Source organism: Cololabis saira, chromosome 1 (assembly GCF_033807715.1).
Source record: "Cololabis saira isolate AMF1-May2022 chromosome 1, fColSai1.1, whole genome shotgun sequence".
NCBI classification, from domain to species: Eukaryota; Metazoa; Chordata; class Actinopteri; order Beloniformes; family Belonidae; genus Cololabis; species Cololabis saira.
This window is the reverse complement of record NC_084587.1, coordinates 47,161,413-47,167,484: the sequence shown is the minus strand read 5'-3', so window position 1 is coordinate 47,167,484 and position 6,072 is coordinate 47,161,413.

Below are 6,072 nucleotides of genomic sequence, written 5' to 3'. Positions count from 1 at the left end.
GCAACGTGCACCCATGCATGGCATACATCGTTGGATGCGTCTCCATCGTGATTCGATGGGTATTACTTTTCTCAGTAATAGGGGTTACCGTGGCAACGCTAGTTGCCAAAAAGCAAAAAAAAAGGCGAAAATTCCCGCGCTTATTGCTCGGCCGAACTTTATCGTAGAGACATCGTTCAAACTTTCAAACACTCGACCCGATAGTCACTAAAGGACCATAAAACTTCATCATGCTAGTTATTACGGTTTTCGCGATATTTAACTTTCAATTAAAAAAAAAAATCACTTTTATTTTGGACGCTTGTTGCTAGGCAACGGTTTATCGTACAGACATCATTACAACATTGACAAACCCGGGACGCTTTGTACTGCAACATATTTTAGTCTCGTCATGCTTGCTATTATGGTTTTTGAGATATTCCACATTGTTCATTTTGATGCTAACGGAACTTCGGACGCTTGTTGCGCGGCAACGCGGTTTCGTAGAGACTTGGTTCCAACGTTAAAAGACTCAGCTTGATGTGGACTACAACATACTGAGGTCTCATTACGCTGTCGTTTACAGCTTTTGAGATATTGAAGCCAAATTGTCCCATTCTATCCTATGGGGCTTGTTACCATGGCAACAAAAACCAATGCATTTGTATGGGGGACCATGTGAATAAACAATCTGTTAATGCTGCCCGAACCGGAACGTGCACCCATGCATGGCATATATCGTTGGATGCGTCTCCATCGTGCCTTAATGTGCATTACTTTTTTCAGTCAAAAGTGTTACCGTGGCAACGCTAGATGCCAAAAAGCAAAAAAAAAGGCGAAAAGTCAGACGCTTATTGCTCGGCCGGACTTTATCGTAGAGACATCGTTCAAACTTTCAAACACTCGGCCTGATTGGCACATACGGAACCTACAACCTCATTATGCCAATTTTTAAAGTTTTTGCGATATTGACCTTTCTTTTTTTTTTTTAATTTCCGTTTGACTTTGGACGCTTGTTGCTCGGTAACAGGTTATCGTAGAGACATCGTACAAATGTTTCCCGACTCGGCACGCTGTGGACTTCAACATACTCAAATTTCATGAACCTGGGATTTAAGGAAATTTTATGTCAAAATCCAGGCCACATGGCCCCATTCATTCGGATGGGGTTTTGTACCATGGTGAAAAAAAAAACCTATCCGTTAATGTAGCCTGAAACGGAACATGCACCCATGCATGGCGTACATCGTTAGATGCGTCTCCATCTTGCCTCGATGGGCATTACTATTCTCAGTCAAAAGCGTTACCGTGGCAACGCTAGATGCCAAAAAGCGCGCCCCATTAATAACTATTGGGAGCACAGGAATGAATGAAATACAAGCGTAAAAACACCTCAAACTGACATAGAACCCCCCCGAACACAAACACTACAGCCCCAAACCAAAGCAGCGAGAGGGGACGAATGGGCGATAGGGCATGCCCATATCAAAATTTCCAGAAATTTTCTAGTTATTATTATTATTCTTATTATTCCGCACTTTTTTTTGTCCGTTAATACGGCCCGAACCGCAACGTGCACCCATGCATGGCATACATCGTTGGATGCGTCTCCATCGTGATTCGATGGGTATTACTTTTCTCAATAATAGGGGTTACCGTGGCAACGCTAGATGCCAAAAAGCAAAATAAAAGGCGAAAATTCCCGCGCTTATTGCTCGGCCAAACTTTATCGTAGAGACATCGTTCAAACTTTGAAACACTCGGCCCGATAGTCTTTGAAGGACCATACAACTTCATCATTCTAGTTATTACGGTTTTTGCGATATTTAACTTTCAATTTAAAAAAAAAATCACTTTTATTTTGGACGCTTGTTGCTAGGCAACGGTTTATCGTACAGACATCATTACAACATTGACCAACCCGGGACGCTTTGTACTGCAACATATTTTAGTCTCGTCATGCTTGCTATTACGGTTTTTGAGATATTCCACATTGTTCATTTTGATGCTAACGGAACTTCGGATGCTTGTTGCGCGGCAACACGGTATCGCAGAGACTTGGTTCCAACGTTAAAAGACTCAGCTTCATGTGGACTACAACATACTGAGGTCTCATTACGCTGTCGTTTACAGCTTTTGAGATATTAAAGCCAAATTGTCCCATTCTATCCTATGGGGCTTGTTACCATGGCAACAAAAACCAATGCATTTGTATGGGGGACCATGTGAATAACCAATCTGTTAATGCTGCCCGAACCGGAACGTGCACCCATGCATGGCATACATCGTTGGATGCGTCTCCATGGTGCCTCGATGGGCATTACTTTTCTCAGTCAAAAGTGTTACCGTGGCAACGCTAGATGCCAAAAAGCAAAAAAAAAGGCAAAAATTCAGACGCTTATTGCTCCGTCGAACTTTATCGTAGAGACATCGTTCAAACTTTCAAACACTCGGCCCGATTGTCCCTAACGCTACGTACAACCTCATTATGCTAATTATTACAGTTTTTTGAGATATTGGCCTTTCATTTTTTTTTTTTATTTCTGTTTGAATTTGGACGCTTGTTGCTAGGCAACAGGTTATCGTAGAGACATCGTACAAATGTCCCCTGACTCGGCACGCTGTGGACTTCAACATATTCAAATTTCATTAAGCTGGGATTTAAGGAAATTTTATGTCAAAATCCAGGCCAAATGGCCCCATTCATTTGGATGGGGTTTTTTACCATGGTGAAAAAAAAACCTATCCGTTAACGTAGCCTGAACCGGAACATGCACGCATGCACGGCATACATCGTTACATGCGTCTCCATCTTGCGTCGATGGGCATTACTATTCTCAGTCAAAAGCGTTACCGTGGCAACGCTAGATGCCAAAAAGCGCGCCCCATTAATAACTATTGGGAGCACAGGAATGAAAGAAATACAAGCGTAAAAACACCTCAAACTGACATAGAACCACCCTAAACACAAACACTACAGCCCCAAACCAAAGCAGCGAGAGGGGTCGAATGGGTGGTAGGGCATGCCCATATCAAAATTTCCTGAAATTTTCTAGTTATTATTATTATTATTCTCGCCGTAAATAAATTGCCTTTTTGGAGGCCTTAAAATGCTCAAAAACTCACCAAATTTTGCACACGCTTCCAGAGTCGCGTAAAATTACGTATTTTATGGGCGACAGGCATGGGTCCACAAGAATGGGCTCTATAGCGCCACCTATTTTATGTTTTTTGACGAGCCCCACAATATGGTTTGACTTACAGCAATGACCTTTATGTGTGTATTATATTAGACAAAGAGCTACAAAAAAGTCTTTTGGACCCATGGTCTAAGTTACACAGGAAGTCCGGCATTTTGAACAGAAAATGTCATTTTTCATGAATTCTGATCATTTCTAGGCCTCGTACTTTAACGAACTCCTCCTAGAGATTTTATCGAATTGGCTCACAACTTGGTTTGTACAATCTAGACACATGGCCGACGCTAAATTGCGAAGCTTTTAAGTTTCTGCCAGAGGGCTTGACCGTAGTCATTCGGCGAAGTTTGAGGTCATTTTTAAGCCTCGCCATGAAACATCAATTGGCTGTAATTCAGCAATACATTATTTTATGTGGCCGAAAACGTATGTGCATGATTGTAGGCTGAGCCTGAAGACATCTATGGTGGAATATTCAGGATCGGTTGTAGCGCCACCTGTTGGCACCAGGAATTGTCATGTCTTCTAGTATGCATCTGTGCTCCAAGCGAGATGAGATTAATGATCTCAAAGTTGGTCAGATAATAGGTAAGACATTGACGATGACTGACAGAGAAAACTGTACGTTCTTATCGAAGGGTGTGGCCGTTACAGGTAGTAAAATTTCGGTGTCTCGCCATGAACATAAAAGTTGTTGTAACTTAAACATAATTGGTCAGAATTAACCCAAAATCAATACATGTAATCAGGCTTCCATTCTGAACAAGTGGATATGACAATCTTGGATTGAAATCCATAGCGCCACCTTTTGGTCAGGTATACATTTTTCATCAAATTATGTGCTGTCATTGCTGTTTCATTCATCCAATCACAATGAAATCGACACATATTATTGTCATAAGCGTCCTTATTAACTGTGTTGAGTATCTTGGTCATAACTTGAAGGGAACTGCCATTTTACGTCACTCTGAATTTTTTGGTAAAATAATAATTTAAAATCATAGGCTTGGTCTTAAGACAATAAAATGTCAGATTTAGATACATTTCGACATGACTAAAAAATCATACGCTGGTACATATCGCTTTTGAAGAACTTTGTAACTCTCTTTTTCCAAAAATTTATTCATATACAATTAAATCATATTTTTGTCATGCCATGTCCAATTAACTTCGTAAACTTCGTAAAAATATTGTTTACTGTGATGTGAAAATATATTTTTGGCATTAAGGTGCGTAAAACGCACGATTGGTAATGAATATTTATTTAAATCCATTGGATTTAAAGCAAGCTGGCTCTGTGTGCCGGCCGCAGCTCCTGCAGCGGAGCGGAGGCCGAGGGGGAGGGAGGAGGGGGGGAGCGGGGAGACGTTGTTGCGTGCGCACCGTATTGACGTTCCTCACACGACATAAATCCTCCAGTGTTTTCACACGAGTCCCAACCTAATCTGTAAGTATTTTTTTATTGTGTGCATAATTGTAGAGTCGTCTTAAGACATCTATGGTGAAATATTCCTGTGGAATAGTTTTCACCGATGTATTTCGGCGGCGCATGTCTGTAATGCAGCTCGCTTTTTACCATGTCTTTCATGTCTCTGTCTTCTACCGAGACAGAGACCACTTAAATAAAACCACACTGATTTTGAGTCAAACCCGTCTTTTTAAATTCAATTTTTATACAGAAAATAATTACAGTGCATGTATTACACCTTATTTCACAGCAGCTTTGCAATTTTATTATATTATTATCGGCTTTCAGCCGAGATCTGGTCGGCACCGCGCAGCGCCGCGGAGGAGGTGCATTCAGGGACCGGTCGGAATTCTAAAAAGCCGATTATCCTCCTGGTGCGTTCAGGGACAACTGGAATTTACTGTATTTGGCGAGAATTTACCGTTGCTTCATTTGCTTAAAAATTATTTAAAGGTGACCTATTATGGCATTTAATGTATATTTTAAACAGGCATTGAATGTCTTAAAAACAAGCTTTTGAAGGTTTTTTCTACATAAATGAGAAATTCAGCCTCTGGGCCATGTCTTTATTTTTACCGTTTCTAACCTTCTCTATGAGGGATTCTGAGGGGAGGGGGGGCTATGTTAATGAGGCTCTGTGCTGATTGGCTGCCTGAATGACGTGTAGCAGAGGAGCTTTAAGCCTGAATCACAATTGTGGGTCAATGATGTATAAGGCCTTTGAGAGGCCTATTTTTAAAATACTTAAAATAAAGATGTATTTGGCCATTTTCCAAACATTTGGAATGTAGTGTGCATATATGTGAAAACTTAAAACAAAGGTATTTTAGTGTTTTTAAACCTACATTAATAGGGCAACGACCTTAAAAAAGTCATTGGGGGCGACCGTTATTTATCTCAAAATTAATAGATTTCCTTAACAAAATGTATATTTTAATTATCAGTAATTAAATTAACTTTTCAAGAAAGATAGACTCATGTGTCCTTTCATTTTTGAAAACCATTTTGAAATACATTTGATCTATAATGGAAGTGTCACCCTCATAAAGCCATTTATGCATACTATACTAATGATTTATATTTGAACCAAAACTCATAGACATTAAATTTTGAATTTGCGGATTTCCTAAGTTCTATAGTAAACCATGGTTTGTTAAGGTTTTCAGAGCTTCCTTTATCGGTACACACCTGTATCATAGCACAACTTAAAGAAAAGTCTCCTGGCGCCATGGCCCAAACCCAACAGGAAGTCGGCCAGTTTGAATTAATCATGTAATTTTGGCGCAATTTATGCCATTCCTTCAGCCGCTTCTTCGCCAGAACCGTAACGTGCACCCAGGTGTGTTATACATCGAAATGTGCGTCTCCATCCTGCAATAACGTGCATAACTTTTCTCAGTCAAAAGCGTTACCGTGGCGATGATAGAC